The 24,061-nt window shown below is 40.5% G+C and overlaps 1 protein-coding gene across 1 annotated transcript in view; it reads left to right on the forward strand.

The window, feature by feature from the left end:
• Positions 1-24,061, forward strand: part of TMC1 (transmembrane channel like 1) — a 325,206-nt gene that overhangs the window by 97,710 nt on the left and 203,435 nt on the right. The window contains exon 2 of the mRNA XM_054727564.1: positions 4,789-4,857. The gene's annotated coding sequence lies outside the window, so the exon portion shown is untranslated. The remainder of the gene's footprint in view (positions 1-4,788; positions 4,858-24,061) is intronic.

Here is a 24,061-nt window from a genome sequence, read left to right on the forward strand (position 1 = left end):
TCAGGGATATCCAGATGGAAGAGATGCATAGGGAAAGATGTGAGTGTTACCAGTATTGGGGTTCTTGGGTTCTCCACGATAGAAATCAAGAGGAAACTCCAGAGAAATTTCCAGTCAGATTTTATTAAGCTTATGCTCAAGCACAAGGGAGACAGCGCAAAGGAAAGGAAAGTTCTATGAACTGGCTGAGGGGGCTGGCCCTGGGCTGCTGTTATAAGCTGAGAACAAAGTGGGCTTTAAAAGAAAAGGTGGGATTGTGAAGGGTTCAGGGAGTGGAATTTTCCATGGGTGGGGTTACTGCTTCCTTCTGTCAGGTTGCTTGGCAACTATCTCTTGTGCTATGGGGGCAAGACTGGGACAGTCTCACTAGGCCATAGGAATTTTTCAGTTCCATTATAATCTTGTGGGACCACTGTTATATATGTGGCAGGTCTTTTGATAACAGAAATGCTGCACAGGACTGTAAAGGGTTTGTTTTCCTGGCAACCAGTCACCATCCTTAGGTGACCTAGGGCTAGTCCCAAAGTCACATCATTCTCACCACTTAGGAAATTCCAAGGATTTTAGAAGTTCTATACTAGGAAAGGGGACATAGAACAAACATAAATTTCTTATTCTAAATCACAATATCACCCCGAGAACCACACATTTTAATGCTCAGTGACTGTTTGCTGTGCTAGGGTGCCTAGCTTGGAGGAACTTCCAACATTAGCCATACTGCTCAAACTGGCCCTCTCTCATAAGCATGTAGACACTAATGTTGGCTCTGCGCCACCAGTCTCCACAGACTTCTCCAATATTTTACTCTGTTTTCTATAATTAGATACTTTCACTTTAAGTGTTGGCTAGGGTTCAGGGGCTGGGCTTCGGATACAGATTGGGCCACCTCCATCCCAAGTAAAACCTCTTCTTATCAGGATGCGGGCAGAATTACTCAGCTGCTGGAACAAAACCAAAGACCTCATACTCTTCTCCCAGGACATCTAGGTGGGTGCTTGTTCTGTATCGTTATATTTTATTTATTTGTTTGTTTGTTTTACCTGAGAGGTTCACTTAAGTGACTCCATGCAGGTCAAAAAAGATCAAACAAACAACAAACTTCAACCAGCTCTCCCCTATTCGATTGTAACATCTGGAAGCATTTAAAGTGGAAAGATAAATACATATGCACCTAGGGCAACTGGCCTTCTGCTCTTATGTGTCATTTTGATCTGATCTATAATGTCAAAGTGTAGCCAATACAAAAATAAATGATTTTGTAAGTTCCATCATTGTATATACCCAGACGACATAATGAATAATATTTTAGATCCATTCACTAGGAAATTACTTTAGTGCTTTTTCCCATTCCGTCATCTGAAATAGCTGACCTTTATCCAAAGCTTTTTTCAAAGAGGAGCTACTGTTACATAGCGAGATCAAGAATTCAAAGCACAGTGGTAAATAGGCTCTTTCTAATTTAGGAATTGCACATACTCTACTATTTCTGACCTATGGAGTTATAAAAATTCATCTAAACTATTTTTATCTTCAGTGAAATCGCATTGATGTAAACCACATCAAAATTAGCTCTTGAATTTAAAACCTTAATTTATGGAGCATGTTGCATCCCTGTCAATATTTACGCGTGGCACAGTGGCAGAAGGCAATTGTGCAAACCAATGCCATCCATCAAAGAAAGGGAGGTACCTGTAATTATATTATATCAATAAGATTTGCCAAGTAAAAGAAGAGACTGTGTTTTAGTATATGGAAAAAAACAAATGCATTTGGTTTCATTACTTTATTACCACTTAATTTTTCAATGACTGTCTAATTCAAATTCCAGCCATTTATGGGCATCCTTTTCAGCAGTTTTCGCTCTATCAGTTTGAACTGAGTGAGGCAGGAAATGTCAGTAATGACATTTCTTATATTGATAGTTGTTGCCTTGGAGGGAGTCATCTCAGATTCAAGGCTGAGTTTTGTATACTTTGGTTGCATGGAATTAGATGACACTCCTCTTCCTGGGAGTATAATCTTTGTAATTGCTGATTCCAAGAGGGTGTTGAGAAACTTTCCTGAGAAAAAAAATAAACAATCGAAGTGAAGTTCACACTTGGGGGTCAGATGTTGTCTGATATGTCTGGTAGATTTGAAGTTGGAGTGTCCATGTGTTGGAGGTAGGAGTACAAGGTGATAAATTATGTGAAGCCAGGTGGAGTCCCTAAAACCGAACTCACCTTAAGGAAAAGGTTCAGTGGAACAAGTCAGACTCGGGTACAGGCCCAAGGACAGAAGACTGGTGAGAATGAAAGTGTTCAAGTCTGGCGGCTGATACTAAAAATCTGTCCTAATAAAATCGCCTTGTGTGTCAGTTCAGGGAGAAAGAAAACAACATGTCTCACTATCTTTACAGCCCTCAGTCCCAGGAATTTACTGTTGTTTACCTTCCCCTCCTATTGCTCAATATTCCTGAGAGTCCTCAAGGAGGGCATAACAGACAGGGATATTTTCTACCTGCCATTCTCTATGCTTTACTGGCAGGGAATAAACTGGGGTTGATGAAAAGCAGTGAGAGGAGCGTGGTCTGCAGAGTTTTGGCGTGGCTAACAGTGCCACCACTGTTGGGGTCAGTGTGCAATGACCAGAAATACCTTGTAAGATCTTCCTATGACATACTGGGCAATGGGGAGGGAGAAACACTCTGCAAGGGCCAGAATTCCTTCCAGAGCAAGTTTGAGTATAAGCAATAATTTGTACTCAGTTAAAAACGTGTAGCTGACAATTTGTACCCACAGGTAAAAAAGTCAAGAGTCATTGGGTAATATCTATATCTATCTATCTATCTATCTATCTATCTATCTATCTATCTATCTATCTATCTATCTATCAAGGCTATTATGCAAAGTGTCCCCTCGGGAGTTCGACCGGAAGACCGGAGTTCGATTGCTCACTATGATGTGCACAGACCACCAGGGGGCAGCACGGAATGAAGGAAGGCCCTGGCCAGCAGCTGGCAGCTGGGGAAGGAAGGCCTTGGTTGGCAGCTGGAAGACCCCGATCGGCCCTAATCACTGGCCAGGCATGGGACCCTACCTATGAATTTCGTGCACCGGGCCTCTAGTTTATTATAATTTTATTAGTAGTTTCCTGATAATCTTTGTGGGACAGCTCTTAATAAACAAACAAACAAACAAACAAACAAATAAAATGATTGAAATGGAACTTCAGCTGGTGCCTCCATTCCAAATTATGTAATAACAATTGTATCTCCCTCTCTCTCTCTCTCTCTCTCTCTCACACACACACACACACACACACACACACACACACACACACACACACACATTGGTTTTATAACTTTGGACAGCTTTAGTTCTTAAGAGGTGCGATGTTTCCATGGATTGTGTTCTTTTGCTAGCCATCATGTTGCTATACAATGAAGCCAGTTGAATACTTATAAAATAAGAGATAGACTATACCCAGTAGAAAAGCAAGGAGTTTTGATGTGAGGCAATACATAATAGAAGGAAAATACACATAGATATTGTTATAAGGTCAATTTTAATAAAACTTATAGCTATTAAAATACAGGGATGATTTTCAAGTGTATATCATGTGTCTACTTAGGATTCAACAATATCAATACCACATTTAACATTAATCAATTCACTATATGCCTGAAACTGCCAGGGCCTGAGATACAAAGGTAATTAAGACACAAACTGCCATGAAGGAATTCCCAACTTAAAAGGGAACAAATAGCTGCAATAAATAATATAATAGCAATGCTGTGTGACAAAGGGGAAAGAGTGAGTAACTTTTGGGAAAGTGGTTTGGGATGGCTTCTCAGAGGAAGGCTCTGGGTTGGGCAGAGAGTCAGGTAAGGAAGGCCATTTCAGTTAGGGGAAACTCTATGTGAAAAAACAAGGATTCATCAAACTGGATGGAAGCTTCTGCAGCTTTTCCTGTGGGTTATTCACAGAGCCACAAGAAAGTTAGTATAACAAGAATTTTGGGAGCATTTAGAGCAGTGGTTCTCAAACTTTCTAATGTTGCAACCCATCTACAGCAGTGATTCTCAATCTGTGGGTCACAACCCACAGGTTGAGAGCCGCTAGCAGGGTCGCCTAAGACCATCAGAAAACACAGATATTTACATTACGATTCATAACAGTAGCAAAATTACAGTTATGAAGTAGCAACGAAAATAATTTTATGGTTGGGGGTCACCACAACATGAGGAACTGTATCAAAGGGTCGCGGCATTAGGAAGGTTGAGAACCACTGATTTAGAGAGTGATGAGGGACAGCACTAGAGAAGTGAGCTTTAACTCAGTTTTTGAGAGCTGTGGTAAGGGAGTTAGGTTTTATACTGTGGGCAATGGGAAACTGTTGAGGTGTTTAAGTAGAGTGACATATTCAGATTCACGAATTAAAAATTAAAAAAATAACACTACCTGACACCCTTGTAAATGACTCCCTTTCCCAACTTGGTCCTCCTTCTTTGTGCAACTCTTTCTCATATTCTCATTTGCTTGGTATATGATATTTTTTTCTGAAATATGTGATCATCTTAGCCCTTTGATATGATAAATGTTGATTGTTGGAAAATAGATTCCATTTCATGAGTCTTTTATTATACTGTTATAATGATTTTTGCAAGATAATAATGTTTCGAAGTTGAGAAGTTATGCATAGATTCTAATTTCTAAGATTATTTATGAAACAGTGGAAATGTGGTTTGTTGGTAGAATCAACTGTCTTAACATGTGTGGCGATAAATGTGATCTCATTGTTTTTCAGATGCAGTGAGGACTCTTTGGGAGGAGGACTTTAGAGCTTTCCATTATGGAAGGAAGATTCTAGATCTGGGTGAGTTACTGTGACATGGGAATCCATAGCCCATTTTGTTTCAGTTATTTTAAACACACTAAAGTCAGGAAACCATGGTAAATATTATGAAGAAGACATAGCTTGCTTTATATTTAAAATACTAAGTAGCAGAAATAAATAGGTATTTGATATAAGTTAGCCTAGAATCACAAACTCCTATCCCAATTCAGAATGTTTCTAATTTAGAGAAAAGTAAGCTTATAAAATGTGGTTACACTCATTACCATTTTATACTGACCACAATTTGAATAGTTATGTAGGGATTTTTGCCAGTATTGTGAATAAATTAAGACTTTAAAATATCAATTGTGCAGTTTCTGCCTATTATGGCCACTCAATAAACATTTAGTTGAATTATGGCAATTCTTACTGTAATAAATTGCTGTCTTCAGCTGGATACTTTTGTTTAATATTCACAATATTTACAAGACCTTTGGAACTTTTTGATGATGGGGAAGTACTGTGGGGAGTTACTGTTTACTATCATAAAGAAGTTATCCATATTTTCTTATAAACTCATTTTGCATCTAACACTGTTCATACCCATAATCAGATCCTCTTAATGCTTCCAGAACTCATTTGGCTCCACAATTATTTCAACAAGCACCCACTTTTTGCAAGGCAATGAGATACATCTGAAGAACACATTTATTGGTATTGGTTTTAGTGTTTCTACATATAGGTTTCAGTTGTTTAATATTTAAGTCCAGAGTCTTACATTATCTGAGAACAGAGCTCACTTTTTTTTCTTCTTCCTTTTTGCCCCTGCTTCATTAAAAATAGAGTGTACATGTTACCCCAATAAGTCAAAAAAAAATTCCAGTATATTGAATTCCAGTACCATATCAAAAAATTGTAAGTCACCTAGCTGGCATGGCTCAGTGGTTGAGCGTCGACCTATAAACTAGGAGGTCACAGTTCGATTCCTGTTGCGGGCCCGATCTCCAGTGTGAGGCATGTAGGAGGCTGCCAATCAATGATTCTCTCTCATCATTGATGTTTCTATCTCTCTCTCTCCCTCTCCCGTCCTCTCTGAAATAAATAAATAAATAAATGTATATAAATAAGAAATTGTAAGTCACTTTAATTGAGAACAGTTAGAAAACAGAAGTAACTGGAGGTTAGGAAAAGGGATATAAGAAAAGGTGAAGGGTAGTTCAGCTTAGTGGCTAAGAGCTCTGGCTCTGCTGTCAGACCTGGATTTGAACCCTCCCCTTATCACTCACTAGTTGTGTGACCTTGATGAGGGACTGAACCTCTGGAAACCTCCATTTTCTCATCTCCATTTTATAATGAAGATAATATTAGTATTTATCTTGTAAGGTGGCATTAAGTGTTAAATAGACTAATGCATATAAAACAGCACATTGTCACCACCTGATACATGTGAGAAACTGCTATAGAAGTAGAAATATAGGAGAAGGTTTTCCAGTAAAACTTAGGAAGAAGTAAAGAAAGCTGAGGAGGCAGCCTCTGCCTTAGTATGACATTTTTTCCCCCCTTTATTAGAATGGTGAGAACTCAGATGCGTTTCAAAGGGTCTCTGGCAAGAATAACTTCTGGAAAGAGCCCAAGATGTATTAACATGAATATTACAAAAAGGATTTGGAAAACAGCTCCTCCATTTTTAAAGTAGGCCGGCATTACGAAGAGGTGCTTGCTTGAGCATCTACTTTTAAATTTCTGTGTCCCTGAAATAATGGTGTCAACTGAGATAACAGGAATTAGAGCTCTGAGTTATAAAAATCAGAAAGGACGACACATTTAAATCATGCCCCCTCTGCAAGCAAGCTAAATTTGCAATAGAGCAAATAATCTCATAATTTATAGTTCATAAGTCTAAAATTATAGTTTATACTTTTCTTATTGAAAATTAGGAAAAGTGATCTTCTGAAACGTTCATAGTGAGTAAGAGATGGAAAAAGGAAATCAGCTCAGCCGGCGTGGCCCATGGTTGAGCGTTGACCTATGAACTAGGAGGTCAAGGTTCAATTCCCCGTCAGGGCACATGCCTGGGTTGTGGGTCTGATTCCCAGTGCGGGGTGTGCAGGAGGCAGCCAATCAATGATTCCCTCTCATCATTGATCTTTCTATCTCTCTCAATTACATGCTATATAGTATTCAGTCATTAATTTAAGAGGTCAGTTGGCATCAGCAGTTTATTTCTTGTGCTGTCTTTGTTTTCATAATGGCTGAACAATGCCTGTGAGAGCTTTCTTAGAGTTACCCATTAGCACATGTTCCCAATAGAAATATTTCTTCAGTAAGGTCTCAATTTGCTTTGCTTTAATATATTCTTTTGTGAAGGAAGTTAATTATTATTCTTGGATGTGGAAGAAGACACTATTATGCTTTCTATAGGAGGAACTATTTTGTGTGTTTAAATACATTTCCCAAACATTTGGTAGGAATGACTAGCCCCACCAACAGACATACATATATGTCCAGTGATTATTTGAAAACCACACCTATGAGCTTATAATTGTTGACAGTAGGAAGCCACAGGTACAGAGAGGCTGTGTACACATGAATGCATGCACTTCCATGTGTTTTATTTAATCTTGAAATTAAGCTTAGCAAATCTATAATATACAACATGAAACATACTATTTTGAACTTAATATTGTATATAATATATTCATAAGCATTATATTTTTTTAGCATTTATTTTCAGATGAAAGGTTAAAAGTTTTAAGATGCACAAAAATGAAGTATGCAAAATGATTAAAGACATGCCAATGAGAGGCTGGAGGAGAAAGCAAATAGCCTAGGAGTCCAAACCAGAATTATAAGGTGGCAAAGAAATGAGAAAAAGGATAGATGGAATGTGCCCCCGGGGACAAAATCTCCTCCAGTTGAGAACCACTGGGCTAGAGGAAGGAACAGACACAATACAGAAGTTTCTCACACACCGTGATAAGTGCCACCACGCTGTAGAACTGATAGGAGTGCAGTGAAGGGGCCGCTCACAAAGACTGGGGTGGCAGGGAATTCGGAAGACTTTGGGCAGGAAATAAAGTGGAGTGGAATCTTCAAAAATGAGCAGCAGCTTGTGGGAGAAGTGAAGGAGAAGGGGGGAGGAGGAGGAGGACCAAGGAGGGAGGAAGAGCGAGGACTGATGGGGAATTACTTATTCCAGGCTGAGGGCACAGAATGAGAAAATGCCCAGAGGTTTGAACCAGCATGCTATTTAAAGGGACCTAGAAGCTGGTAAGAGCTGTGTTACCCAAGCGTAAAGTGCAAAAGTGGCGGGGGGAGGGGGAGGAGGGTAGTGGGCTTTGCAGACCCAAAGCCACAGACACATTTTTCATAGCCCAAGGTCAGTCTTCTATTACCCTTTACAGTGAGGTTATAATTATCCATTTTTCTCTTGTCATTGCTGGGGAGTCCATTAAAAACTTGCCGCTATCCTTGGTCCCAACAGTTAATAGATGGTAGCACCTTTTATTTCTTTGCCTAGCACTGAAATCAATTGAGCTTTTGCCAAATCTCAGGTATGTTTTTCTTCAGGTTTGGGGCAGGGACATTTAAAATTATGTGTAAAACTTGAAAATAGAGAAGAAAATAGCTTTAGCAATCTGATCTTTATTCAACTTCAAGCTTTTCATAAAGGTAAAAAAAGATTTTTTTAAAGGATATTGTTATCATTTTAACAGAGTTCCTTTGACTTCTTGTGAGCCCTGGGAAATCAGGATAGTGTCTTCTTAATGCCTAATATGTAGAAGATGCTTGACCAATGTTTATTGGATAAAATATATTTACATTTGTTATTAGTAATAGTAACAACATCTTACCTTAATCCATTTAAACTACTGTAACAAAATATCACAGACTGAATGACTTATTTTCACAGTTCTGGAGGCTGGGTAGTCCAAGGTCAAGGTGTTGGCGGATTTAGTGTCTGGTGATATCCCACTTTCTGCTTCATAGACAGCTGTCTTTTCACTGTGACTTCACGTGGCACAGGAGGCAAGGAGTCTCAGGGTCTCTTCTGTAAGGACCCTAATTCCATTCATGAAGACCCGCCCTCATGACCTAAGCACCTTCCAAAGGCCCCATCTTCTAATATCATCATATTGGGGATTAGGTTTCAGCATAAAATTTTGAAGAGACACAATCAGTCTATAGCATGTTTCTATAGAGCACAATTCATGATAAATTTCTCAAGGATGTGATCTCATATGATGATTACAGCAGCCCAATGAGGTAAGTAAGGAATTGTTTTTAACTCCATTACAAGTTGTGTCTTATCCTTGACCCAATATTACCCAACCCATACCTTTTACCTCTTACACTGAAAGAAAACTGGTAAGTGCTTACTCTTATGGCAGATAGCTAATAGAGAGGGTATAGGCACTATAGGTTTTTATTTTTAATGCCATAGAATCATAAAACAATAAAGGAGGTAGGAGCCTTTAGAGTCAAACCTTTTGATTTCACAGGTCAGGAAAGTGAGGTCACAGCTACTCAGTAGAGCCAGGTTTATAACCCGAGTCTCTGGATGCCTATATTTGGGTGGACACATCAGGATTTATTAGTAGATGTGCTTACCTGAAATTCCCATGTCTTTCAAGCAGCAGACCACCACACATCTGCACAGCAGGAGCCTGGGTTGTGGAGGTTTCTATTGTACAATGTGTCTTCTATAGACACATATGTTCCAGGAGAAGGCTGGTTTCAAGGACATAAGAAATAGCACATTCAAAAATGATGTGAATGCCTATTCTTTTATACCAGTATCGAACAATACTATGTAGGTGTCTAAATATAATAAGCTGTTTTATTTTTCCCAGAAGAGGAAGTGAGGGTCCAGAAAAGTTAAATGTTGCAAAGGATTTTATTGGCTAAGTCAACATCTGTGTGCTTCCTAACAGTGAGTCATCTCTGTTCGTAATAAGTAGGGCAGGAGGGCAGCTGGAATTTCCCAGATCACTCCTAGGTCACTGCTTCCTATCTGTGCTGCTCTTTATCCTCGTGGCACAACTTCATTGGCAAAAAAGGGAAACAGAGAGTACCCAGATAGTTGCCCGTACTGACTCAGATGCCTTCAGCTTTCGGTCTGATAAATTTAGGGCAAAACAAATGTCTAACTTTAATAACAGTATGAATAATTGGATCTCTTCCCAAGTTTTGTTGCTCAATATTGCACCCAGAAAGGAACACTGACTATACACAGCTTATCAAAGACCAGCTGTGACTGACAAATGCAAAGCTTGTCATAGGTGACGAAGCTCAGTAGCTAGAGCATCATTGAAAGAAAGAAAAACACTTTGAGCTGTTGTGCTCTCCCCTGGCTGACATGAAACAAACACACAACAAACAAACATTCCTTAAAACCGGAAACTAAATAAATGTTGATGCACCAAGTATCACCCACTAGTCTTGCTTGTCCTTGAACCTTGAAAGCACTAGGCCTTCGTTTGGGGGGGTGTGTGAGTGTGTGCATTCTCTAGAAGGTGGCAACCCTGAGAATAGAAGAAAAGGATCTTGTTGAAGATTCATTAAATTCCTATTATAGTTAGTACATTTGGGGCACCCACTTTAGCTCTTAGAATAACATACTCCCTTGCACAGCTGTTATTTTTGCATTCCATGTGTACAACTTGAATTATCCAATGGCCTTGCTTTGAGGAAATGAATCCTATATTATTGATTCTCTCACTGTCAGGAACAATGGGAGCACAGGAAAAATGTGCAACAAGATACTACTGAAACTAAATGAACTCTATGAATTCAAAGTTTTAGGGTGCCACTTAATCATGCAAGCTTTGTTTTTCAAGACCTCAGCTGCCAGGGAAAAATCAAGAACTTGTAGAGTCACAGCAGGATTAAATTCTAGCATTCGTTCATTTTATAATTGGCATTTTTGACTCTAAGAAGTTTATTTCCTTCTGTTTCTTAAAAACAAAGTAAAACAAGACAGAAGAAAACCAAAACTAAATTAAATAAAACCCCTGTGACAAAAAACCCTCCACAAAAAGCACAGCAAAAAAATAATGAGTCTCTAGGCTAGATTATTATATCTGTGGGCCCATGGCACCAGTGCAGATGGAAAGAGAGAAGGGGGAGGGCCCCATTCTTTTCCTACTCCTATTCTTGCTCTATTGTGAGAGGCTTGGAGAGCACAGTGGTCAGCCCACCAGGCAAGTCTATCTCCATGCCCACCGAGCCTCCTTGGAAAGTACTTGGTTTTAGTCTGTTCTCCCACTTGGTCCACCTGTGGGAAGATAGACTGAGAGAAGAGATCTGTCTAGGCCCTGGAATTAGTCTTTATGTCATCTGGACAGATAATCCAGGGTCTTGGGTACCAGGAGCATGGTCTGGGTGGGGAATGCTTATGTATTAGGTGGACATGGGGTCCTGTTGGGCATGTTCTCTTGACCTCTAGGACATTTTGCCCTGTGAGGACCATGGCTAGAAGAAGTTTCTCTAAAACTTAGGATCTGGGGAGGATTCCCAGTTGCTCAGATCTATGGGCAGTACTGATTAAAAAAAAAAAAATCACCCTAAAAACTTAAGTTTAAGTGTCCGATTCCTAGATTCTTCTTCCAGATACTCTGATGTAGCAGTTCTGTAGGAACTGGCTGTGCAACCAGAGGTAGTTATGCTGGTGTTTCCTGGTTTGGCTCTGGTCCTGGTGGGGATGTTTACCATCAGGAGAGAGGCCTCTTTCCTCTGCCCTCCCCCAGGCCCTGAGTGACTCACTCTCCTCCTGTTGCTGGACTCTCTGTTGTGGTTGCCAGCACCCCTGCTGTGCCTTTTGCAGACCTCACCTGCTCCCTGTGTGCCTCATTGGTTCTGCTGCCACAGCTGTGGTTGTTCTGCCCCTTGCTTATTGTAAGAGGACTTGTTATTGTTCCCCGCTGCCACTGTTATCAGCTGCAATCACTGGGCTGTTTCTGTTGCAAGAAGAAAGGGCTTCCACTTCTGTCAGATAGACTTGGGAGCTCTTTCACTAAATGACAATAGTACTGAGGGACCCCCCACCCCCCACCGTCCACCCCGTTATGGCCTTGTGGTTTCTACCCCTCTAGATAGTACTTGTACCTGTTCTCTGAGACCTGAGAGTGGGCTCATGTCCCTCAGTATTACAATTTTCTTGGGGCCTTTCCCCCACAGGACTTAGGGCAGCCCTTCTATTCCCCAAAGGGTTCTGAATCTGAGGACCCAAGACTTGGCTCTCTTTCTCTCTTCCTTCAGGGAGTCTGTGTTACTAGCTAAATTTCCTGGATTCCTGAGGCAGCTAGGCCTGTAAACTGAACTTCACTATGACCTTTGTCACATTTACATGATAGATTTCTTAACAGGATTAGATGAATAATTGCAAAATCACTTCTTACTATTTTTGTGTACTTGTACTAGTAAAAGGTGTGAGAAGCATGAAGACAGGGCAAGACCAAACATTATAGAATTATGCATCTATTTAAAAGTATCCTATCTAATAAAAGAGTAATATGCAAATTGACCGTACCTCTGCTACGTCCACAAGTCACGCCCACAAGCCAATCAGGAGTGAATATGCAAATAAACCCAACCAAGATGGCTGCAGCCACAGAGAGCAGGAGGGAGGCTTGGGTTTCCCCGGCAATGGAAGAAGCCAAGTTTTCCACCTGCCCTTGCCGGCCTAGGCCTCCACTCAATGCTACAAAGTTTCAATGATAGAAGATAAATAAATCCCAACAAAAATGGCAGCAGCCATGGAGCTGGAGAGAGCAGGAGGCTAGGGTTGCCCCAGGCAATGGAGGAAGCCAAGCTTCTGCAGCCCTGGCCAGCGTAGGCCTCCACTCCAGGCTACAAAGTTTCAATTATAGAAGATAAATAAATCCCAACAGAAATGGCTGTGGCCACAGAGCAAGCAGGAGGCTTGGCTCCGCTCCAGGCTACAAAGTTTCAATTGTAGAAGAGAAATAAATTCCAGATACCAAGGGGGCATGGCCGGCCTGAAAACCACCACAGGCCCCTCGCCCAGGCTGCACCACACCCCAAGGGAACCCCCACCCTGATCTGGGACACCCTTCAGGGCAAACCAGCCAGCCCCCACCCGTGCACCAGGCCTCTATCCTATCTAATAAAAGAGTAATATGCAGATTGACCATCACTCCAACACACAAGATGGCTGCCCCCATGTGGACACAAGATGGCCACCACAAGATGGCCAGAAGGAGAGGGCAGTTGGGAGGGACCAGGCCTGCAAGGGAGGGCAGTTGTGGGCGATCAGGCCAGCAGGGGAGGGCAGTTGGGAGGGACCAGGCCTGCAAGGGAGGGCAGTTGGGGGCAATCAAGCCTGCAGGGGAGGGCAGTTAGGGGTGACCAGGCCTGCAGGGGAGGGCAGTTACGGGCAAACAGGCTGGCAGGGGAGCAGTTAGACATCAATCAGGCTGGCAGGGAGTGGTTATGGGGTGTTCAGGCTGGCAGGTAGAAGCGGTTAGGGGCAATCAGGAAGGCAGGCAGGTGAGCAGTTGGGAGCCAGCAGTCCTGAATTGTGAGAGGGATATCCGACTGCCCATTTAGGCCCGATCCCACTGGGCAGTTGGACATCCCTAGAGGGGTCCCAGATTGGAGAGGGTGCAGGCTGGGCTGAGGGAGACTCCCCCCCCCCCCCCCCCCCCGTGCACAAATTTCATGCACTGGGCCTCTAGTGATAAAATATGGGCCCAGAACATTTAAAAGTTAGTTTGAAGAAATTTAGGTATTGAGCAAAAATTCCTGTGACTTTGCAAATAATAAATTCTGCTGTGGTAAACCTGTGCACATAAAATAATGTCTGTAAATTGTCTTTAGTACATGGGTACATAAGTATAATAAAATAAAATAAAATAAAATAAAATAAAATAAAATAAAATAAAATAAAATATATAATAAAAATGCATTTGTCAAAAATTTTGGCTTCATATATTCTAAAATAATATTTTGAGATATTTGTTCAAGTGTGTTCCCAGGTTGATTTTCTTCTTTCTTTGTCTTTACTATGTTTTATTCAATGGCATTCATTGCTTCTGCGATGGAGAGACTCAGAAGAACACTTAACAGAGAATCTAGTGTTTGTCCTTTCAGTAATAAATCCACTGGTCTGGGCATCAGAGAGAAAATTTATAATAAAACTATCATATTAAACCAGTTTTCTCCACCTGCAATTAGATAAATATTTCCAGAAGAAAGGAGAACATCAGGAGAGAGTAAATACTTGGATCTCTGATAAGGGCTTTGCCAGTTCTGAGGATAGAGGATAGAGCTACTCCTCCACCCCTCCCCACAATAGGTTTTGGGAATGAAGGTCAGAAAGTCTCAATATAGGGTCTGGGGAACAAGGCAGAACTCCAAATTTCTACATGACTATCATGAGTTGGGAATAAAGAAAATATCATTGAGGTGTATCTGGACAGGGGTGTATGAGATGACTTCTTGGGGTTTTTCCCAAGCCCAGGGCAGTAGGAGAGCAGCAGAATATTTTATGTGGCTGCAAGCTACGTAGTCGTAGAAAAGAACTTCACAGCTAAATGATCTTGCAGTGAAACAAAGGATACAGCAGGGACAGTTATCTTGTGTGGACCAACACCTGAACATCAGTTGGGAATGAGAATGGATAAGTAGATGTAGCCAGGATATATGATTGCCCACAACTGATGTTTATTCCTTGATTTTCTTATGAATTATCTTGCAGTATGTTCTTGTAATTCTGCAAGATAATTGCTATACTATTGCTATAATACTAATGATAAATGCTATACTTCATGAGTTCCAGAATAATCTTAGCTGTTGTCTCTTCCAATAATACCTCTGCCCCATTGTCTCTCTTCTGAGATTCCAATGAAATGCATGCAAGGTCTTTTCAATGTATTTTCTATGCCTCTTACTTCCTCTCTTGTATTTCTCATTTTTATGTCTTTGTGTTTCATTCTAGATAATTCAGTTCACTAATTCTTTTTTCAGCAGTATCTAATATACTGTTAAGTCTGTTTATTGAATTGATTTCAGTTATCAAAATTTTCAGTTCTAGGATATGTTTCCTGCCAGAATTTTTAAGCTTAACTTACATCTCCTTGAATTTAGCAACTATAATTGTATATAAACCTTTTAAAATAATCCAATATCTGGAGCCTCTGAAGTATATTTTTGTTGTCCATGGTTTACATTCATATTATCTGGTCTTTACAAATGCCTGGAAATTTTGATTATATGCTAGACATTTTTTGAGCAATCAATTTTCCAAACACAAAATGCACAAATAATTTAAAGCCTAGAATTACTTTTTCCCCCCCCACCAAAGAAGATAATTACTTTCGCCAAGTGCTAGGATTACTAATGTGAAAGCAGCTTGAGTCCCCCACCCCCCAGCCCCAACCTGCATTCTGATGCATATGCTTGCTAGCCCCAACCCCCTTTTCTGCTTGTGTCATAGCTAGCCTTGCAAAACCTGTTTCCCTGAATGCTTACCTTACAGGGGCCATAAACCATAGAAGGGCATTTGACTGACAGGGTCTTGGTCACTATCTCACTTCCTCTCCTTACAACCCTCACAGGGGCTGCAAAAGCCTGTGAAAAGTCCAGAAGCCTAGTCCATATTTGGGAGACAAAGAAACTAGGGGGATGAAAGGGAAAGCCCTGCTGCATTCGAGCTCAGATTTGGGGACCAATTCCCCGGAGCCATTCAGCACTGTTGCTCCTGCAATAAAGTGCATTTCCTGATCTTCTGAGCACCTGGCTGTTTTGCCTTCTCATCACATGGAAATTTTGCTGTAACACTAATAATTCAGAACAAACTTAATCCAAATTCCAGGTGATATTTCCCAGGTCACTCAGAATATTTGTAGTTCATAAAAGGAATAGTTTATTTCTGGCTTACCTTTATTTCTAGGGTACAGCATTTTGGGCTACCAGTCCAAAGTGAGGGATAGTTTTTGGAATTCCTACCTTGCCTGGCTCTAGACACTGATTTTTGTCTTACAGATTTGTGAAGGTCCAAAAGTACAACTCAGCCTCTTGGCTGCCTTTCTCTAATTGGCAAATACTTCCAATTTAAAGGTTGCCCCAAGTACCAAGCTTACCTATTTGGATTTCCATCCCTTCTGTATTGGGGACTGCTAATTCAGTCTTTAATATATATATATTGATTTCAGAGAGGAAGGGAGAGGGAGATACAAACATTAATGATGAGAGAGAATCATTGATCGGCTGCCTCCTGCATGCCCCCCATTGGGGATCAAGCCAGTAACCGAGCATGTGCCCTGACTGGGAATTGAACTGTGACCTCCTGGTTCATAGGTCTACGCTTAACCACAGAGTCATGCTGGCCAGGCTGCTAATTCAATCTTGATGCCTCCAAGAATTTTGTCTCTTAAAATTTCATCAAGCTTTCTTAGTCACCTTTTGTGAGAGGATTGTTTAACGTTACCTAGTCTGCCAGCAGAAGTAAGTTTTGCTTAAGATGCGTTCTTGGACTTAAAACAAGTCATCTTGAGGCTATGGCCATGACTCTGGGGGAAAAAAGATGAGGTGAGATGAAGCCGACTCTCAGAAGCCATGCTGATTTTGGTAAAACCTTCAAAAGAGTACTGTAATGTATTTTAATTTTCTTGGACAGATTCAAGTTAATCTTCAGAAAGACAAAATGCAAATGCAGTCGTGTAAGAGCTTGCTGATGAGACTACATTTTCTGAGTGCCTGTGGGATGCCTAAGAAGGAAAAGGCATAGTAATCTATTTTTAATGACCCTATGGCTCAGAATTCTTAAATGGGTGTCAGTCTACTAGTCTGGGCTTGGGCTTACTTGGCACAGAGGATCCTGTCATTGTGACAAACTGATTTATCCCTTAATCTGCATACATGCAGGAGTGAGGGTTGGGGTGAGGGGAAGGGGATACTTTGTAGGAGGAAGCGACATTCTATAGTCAGGTCTGATTCTTCCCTAGCCTTGGAGAGGGATGCTTGTGATTTGGCTGCTTAAGTGTCCCTCTCCTTGCTTTGCCTATCGAAAGCTGAGCACTTGGTTGTGGAGTGTACTTATAAAGAGAATTCCCACAACTCATAATGCATAACTTGAAACAGGCTTGTGAGACATTGAGGAACCCAAGAGAGATCCTTGGCTCTAGAAGGGCCTCTGGGCAGCCAGAATGATTTATTTTTCCCCAAGCAGATAACTCTGCTCCAGAGATTGGGTGATAAATTGAAGGAGGAAGGGACATGGCTTGGCAATCTATGGGTGTGAGCTGCTGTTTTAAGCAGATTGCTTCTCCCCCTCCTTATTTCCTCCTGAACATACTCTACCAGAGATGTCTCCCAGCAACCACCAGAATTGTGGCTGAGAGCACCCAGGCAATCTGATGAGTCTGGGGAGATGCCAGCCACACAGCCTTTCACTGCTCGTCATGTGAGTGTTCTTGTTCTGGAGGGACAAATGACAAACTCAGAGAAGAGACGCATTTGAGGTAGCTTATGCAAACAATGAGAATTTCTGATATAGGACACTGGCAAAATTAAAGACAGAGAAATAAGCCTTGGGAATAAACTGACCAGAGACTTGAACACACACCTCTTTGTGTCTAACTTCATGCTTTTTTCTCTCCCTTTGTGGACTAGTTTTTTTTTTTTTTTTACTTTTCATGCATCAATGGAAAATACAGTTTCTGAAAGTTACCAATGTTATATCACCTCCAGCTACCTGGAAGGAGACAGCTGTCTCTTTTCTCTTTTCCAGTTCCAGACTGTGGTCATGGGGTAGGGTCGTGAAACAGAAATAGGACATTAGGATCCATCCCTTTAACCTTTGAATGGACAGTAGTTCACAGGAAAGGTGGTGGAGATGTGGAGGGAGGTGCTAACAGATGTAAAAGGGCTCCATCAAAGAAAGCTCTTCGAGATGATCCAATTTTTTATATTTATAAACATTCTGGAAAAATTCTTCACTCATACAATCAAAAACTGGCAAACAGTTAATTAAGAGGTTGTATCCATGAAGAAATATAAATAACTGGTTAATAGCTAACATAGTTGTGGATTATATAATTTCTTAAATTTATGGTTAATATTTGAGCTTATATATATTTTTTGACATACAGAATATAAAAAAATCCAAGATATTTTGAAAAAAAACACCATCAGACAAAATTTTTATGAAAACATTAATGGAATCACATATATTTTGTTTCTATGACAATCTACAGTTCATCTTCCTTACTTTATTGATGAGAAACAGAGCTCAATTCACAAGATTGCAAATTGTTTTTTTCTGCAGAAAGCTTTATTGTTTCCATGTGGTCTAATGCATGAGAGAGGGCTCCTGGGTGATTAAAAGGATGCCTTGTGTTTTCTGGGAAGGGCTCAGGCAAAGCCAGACACCAGGGGGGATGCAGAGGGACCCTTCAAAGGCCTCTGGGCTCCTCAGGCTCCTAGTCAAACTTGAGGATGAGCGATTTGAAGAGATACTCACCCAGCCCAGCCCCGGGGCCAGCCAACCTGTGGAGGTTAGTCATGTGTGGCCCATCTTGTTGATGAGTTTCGCCTCCTCATCAAGGAAGTGGTTCTCTAGGAAGTTACAGAGCTGAGGGTGTGTTCGGGTAGAACAGAGGGCATGCAGACCCAAAAAGGCCTGGTGCAGGGTCCTCTCCAAGGCCATGGTAGCTTCCATGGCATCCTGAGTTTTGCCCGCTCATCTTGGGGAGGCTTCAGCACATCCTGGAAGAGAATGCGGCCACTGCACTGGTTTTGCATCTTTAAGAGACTCTTGGGCCCTTGCACTTCTCCTCAGCCAACTCAGGGAAGAAGTGGCCCACATCCTCCAGAGACACATTGTCATGATCCAAATAGAAGCCCAGAGACCCAGAGAGAGGTAGGTTAGGAGTCCCGCAGATGCAGGTTGACCAAGTAGTTGATGGCAGTCTCCACCTCAATGGAATAATTCTAATGAATAGCTGGTGGTTGTAAGGAGTTAAGGTTAAAAATGGTGTTGGCTCGTCTTGGAGTCTGAGAATGGCTGAGGTCTTCTGAAGGTGGTGGCTGAAAAAGAGGTTGGAGGGTGGTTGAGGCTGGAAGAAGGGGCATTTCTGGATCTGTTCCGTCCAAACACTGTTGATGCAAGAGACAGATCCCGGGGACCACTGAGGATCACTGCTGATTGTAAAATTTTTAAAGCTACTTTTAGGTTTTCATTCTGAATGCTTTTAAATAAAATTCCGTGAAAATAGTGGTTAAGAAATAAAAAAAGACCGAAGACCAAGAATATAGCTGACAGCCTGTGATAAAGATTTAGAGTACGCAAAGATATGGTGAAAGAAAAGGATTATTATTAACTTTTTTATACCAAGGTAGAAATGGTTTATTTTCAGTATCTGTACTGTTGCTTCAGGTATCTATCTATTATTTGTTAAGCCAATACTTGTGAATTGTCCCAATTCTTAGATAAAGACAGATTTGTGAATCTTTTAGAAAGAAAAACTAGTTGAGTGTGTTACAGCCACATGAATCATGTGGGATATTGCTGAAGGCTATATTTGTCATGAATGAAAGAATGTTCTCAAAGGAAACTATACGTCTATCTAAAATGACACTGTTCGCCTCTGTTCCGAGGAACTCATCTTTTCAGTATGTTGTCGAATGTGCTACAAAAGTACCCTTGTCAACTGTTAGCGCTGCAGGAAGAAACTCTTCCAGACTTGCAAAACCTCATCCCTGAAAGTTTGGATTTCTCCTGGAAGCTCGTATTTCCATTATTGTTAATCCTCTTGATAACAAATTGCATGTCTTCTCACATTGGCTGCATTTATACTTTGCTGCTTATTGCCTTTCTTTTGTCTCTAATCCAACTTATAAACCACAGTCAAGGGAGGGTCCTTGATGTGCCAATTATGTCCTCTTACTTCCTGCTTCAAGATCCTTCAGTGGATCCATATTACCTCCAAAATTTAACTCTAGCCACTCATCCTGAATTTCAGGGTTCTACAATCCACCACATCTAGTTGACCTTGTTTCTTCGTACATTTTTAAAAAATATATATATATTTTATTGACTTTTTACAGAGAGAAAGGGAGAGGGATAGAGAGTTAGAAACATCGATCAGCTGCCTCCTGCACACCCCCTACTGGGGATGTGCCTGCAACCAAGGTACATGCCCTTGACCGGATTCGAACCTGGGACGTTTCAGTCCGCAGGCCAACGCTCTATCCACTGAGCCAAACCGGTTAGGCTCTTTGAACATTTTAATATTTGCCTGTTACCTCATGAAGGAGATAGGAAGATGGGGTGCAGTGTGTGTCCTAGCCATTTCATGCTCAGTCTCCACTATCAGATTTTATTTCGTTTATTTTCCTTTCAGAGGCTGATGTGATTCTTCCTTAAGATACGAGGACAGAGGTAGTGAAGTCAGGGGCAGCCAGACTGGCTTTTTGCCAGGAATCTGCCTCAGCATGCTTATCTTTGGCCGTGCTTGCCCTTGACTTTTTTACTTCTTTCTTTTAATCCCACCCCCTCTCCAAACCAGGAGCTATGTCTTTCTAGAACTCAACATTTATCTTTATCCTTACTGTTTGTAAGCTAACACTTAGGCCTGCACCTGTCCTTGCAATCTGACCGTGTCTCTGCATGGACTAGTCATTTCTTCTTGTCCCTAATCATTATTTCCAGACTTCATCATGGTCATTTTGATGCCTCTCCTTTTGACTGTTACAAACCACTAGTGCTCATGTGAGAGGCCATCTGCTGTAGTGGTTAAAGCAGTCTCTAAGGAAAATATCTGGGCTTGGAACCCAACACTGTGTGACTGAGGCAGTTACAGAACCACTTCATGCCTCAATTTTCTTATTGGTAAAATGGAGCTAAATAGTACCTCCTCATAGGGTAGTTCGTTATAAGGCTTACTGGAGTTAATACAAGCATAGTGATTAGTTATTCTTCTCAACTTAGTTGTTCTGCCTTTGTTAAATACAATCACCAACATTACTGTTGTTTTTTTTTTTACATATAAGAAATATGTTTTTATTTATTTCAGAGAGGAATGGAGAGAGATAGAAACATCAGTGACAAGAGAGAATCATTGGTTGGCTGCCTCCTGCATGCCCCACACTGACTATCAAGCCCACAACCTGGGCATGTCGTTCATAGGTCTATACTCAACCACAAGCCATGTTGGCTGGGCAACACTACTGTTTTTTATTAAAACTCCTGACCCTTTTGGGAGCTTGGCCAGGCCCTGAACTGGGTTGGTATTTTTGAGTTAAAGTTTGCATCTTCCCTCCTTTTTAAAGCCAGATTGTTCTGTTTTCATCTATAGCTATAATCTTATTTCTCTCACCTTTTCTGAAATGTCATGGCCCTCATTGGGCTAGCCACCTATTTTGATGCTAAGTCTTATATTAACCAGCATGTTCCTTAACCAGTTCTTAACCTCTTTATCTTAATCTGTCCAACCAAATTTAAAACTTCCAGGTGGGAAGGATCAAAGATCATCCCTTTGAATCACTCATAGCCTATAGAACAGTAGATACTGAATAAGTGTTTGTCTGAAAGAATTGTTTGAGTAACCATACTTCCTTAAAGAGCCTAGAAGTCTTCCAAGATGGTTTTGAGGGTATTAACTTTAGAAGACAAAGCTTGATGAGTGCAAATGTCCTGATTGCCAGTGTTCCTTGTGATCCTCACGAATGAGGTATGGCTAGCCTGAGGGATCTGAAGGCATGAAGAACCTTCTTGGCATTACTGTTTGTGACTTTAGGAAGAGGTGAGTTCATAGGTTCTGCTAGCTGCCGTAGACTGAAACTGAAAGATGGGATAAAGGTAAAAGGTTTATAAAACAAACAAACAAAACCTGAGTGAAGGATTTGGAATGCGACCGCCAAAGAATCTGACCTAGGACATGGCTTCTCTGATTCATAGACAGGTCATCTTTTACCATTAGAACTCATCTTTTTAATTTGTAAAATGAAAATACAGGCTAGATCTCATCTTGGTGTTCACTATATGATGATTTTTTTTTTTTTTTTTTTAAATGAGGGTATCATGCCCTGGCCGGATGGCTCAGTTAGTTGGAGCATTGTCCCATACACCAAAAGGTTGTGGGTTTGCCCTGGCCTGGTAGCTCAGTTGTTTAGAGCATCATCCCAATATACAAAGGTTTTGAGTTTTATCACCTGTCAGGGCACATACAAATATAAACCAATGAATGCATATATACAAGAATGAGCCTATGAATGCATAAATAAGAGGAACAACAAATCAATGCTTCTCTCTCTCTCTCTCCAATTAATTTTTTTAGAAAAGGTGCGGATTTGATCTCCAGTTAGAGCACATCACATACTTAGGTTTCGGGTTTGAGGCAACTGATCTATGTTTCTCTTTCACCTCTCTCTCTCTCTCTCTCTCTCTCTCTCTCTCTCTCTCTTTCTCTCTCCTTTCCTCTTTTCCTCCCTCCCTCTCTCAAAACCAATAAACATATCCTCAGGTGAGGATTTAAAAAAAGGAGGGTATGGCTTTATATTTTATCTTTACTGTTATGCTTGTTTTTGTGTGTGAGGTTGCCTTTGAGCCGTGAGAAAGGTTTTTTCTCACTAAACCAGTTTCTCCCTCATTTCAGCCAATGATCACCAACCACTGATTGTTTAAACCAAAAATGTGGGACTTCTTGATTCCACCTTTTGTTCACTTTTGCCATTTGTATCCTGAACAAATTTGATCAGTTCTGCTTCAAATATAGATTACAAATTTATCTGATGGGCCTCAGGCCTATCCACTGCTTTTCATCTCCCCTGCCATCAACTTAATCCAATCCATAACAACTTTTCATTTAGATTGTCAAAATAATCTTCTTATTGGTCTCCACATTTTCACTCTTGCTTTCCTCCCATCTATTTTCAGCACTGCAGCCAGAGTTATCTTGTAAAAACAAATTTGATCACACTACTTTCCTGCTTAAAATACTTCAATATTTTCTTTTTGTGCTTAAAAGAAAAATTGAATTCATTTCCATAGCCAATAGGGTTGATTTGGCTCCTGCTTACTTCTTCAGGCACACCCCAAGGCATTCTCTACTTTACATACTGTCTTCCAGCCACATTTATTTTCTTTTAATTCCTCAAATACACCCTGTTTTTTTTTTTTTTTTTTTTTATAATCCACAGAGCTTGCTCAGGTTGTTCCTTCTACATGGAATGATCTTAGCCCTGCTCTTTGAATGGCCTATTCCTTCTCATTCTTTAGTTTTAGTACTTTGGAAATACATTGATGTGTTTTTTATTTGTTTGTTTTTAATCCTCACCGAGGATATTTTTTACATTGAGTTTTAGAGAGAATGGGAAAGAAAAAGAGAAATATGGATGTGAGAGAAACACATCAATTGGTTGCCTCCTGCACAAGCCTCGACCAAGGCCTGGAACAGGGAGGAGCCTGCAATTGAGGTACATGCCCTTGATCAGAATCGAACCCGGGACCCTTTGATCTGCAGGCCAACACTCTATCCACTGAGCCAAACCAGTTAGGGTTTGATGTGTTTTTTAAGAAAGAAAACCCCCAAACCCTTATACCTATATATTGGTCTGTCAAAATAATGTATAATAAGTTTACAGTTTCTCTTTGTAAGCCTTAACATGGAAAATTTGCCAGTGACTTTATTAAAATTGATCCTTGACTATTCAGGTTCAATAGGCAATATAACTAGATCTGTCAAACTGACTTTACTCACGGTTAATGAAAGAAATTTTTTATCAAGTTTAATTTTGAAAGGTCTCCTTTACATGAAGCAATAGATATAGTTCAGAAAATCTTCAATGAATACATTTGGCAGAATCATAACGATCCTATTGCACAATAATTTCCATAAATTTAAAATTGGCCATGTTACTGCTTCTTTGAGGTAGATTCTAGTGGCTTTCAAATGTCTCTTCACTCAAAAATGTTTCACTAAAGTATCTTCACTAAAAAATTTACCATAAATTTGTCATATTTGGTAAAACCTCTAAAGTTCTTCTGCAAAAAATTAGAGAAAATCACTAAATGATAGCAAACATTGACATTATAATTCATTGCTTTAGAACAAGTGCTGGTAAAAATTATCAATGTGCTCACATATCCTTTTGATTTTATTGTTGCTGCTGGTCTTTTTCTTCAGAATTTAATTTTTTTCGATGTAAATGTCCATTTTCTTACATTTGTTGTATATTTATTGATCTTTTCCACAGTTTCTGTGCACTGATCCTCAAG

The sequence above is a fragment of the Eptesicus fuscus genome, chromosome 15 (assembly GCF_027574615.1).
Source record: "Eptesicus fuscus isolate TK198812 chromosome 15, DD_ASM_mEF_20220401, whole genome shotgun sequence".
Taxonomy (NCBI): domain Eukaryota; kingdom Metazoa; phylum Chordata; class Mammalia; order Chiroptera; family Vespertilionidae; genus Eptesicus; species Eptesicus fuscus.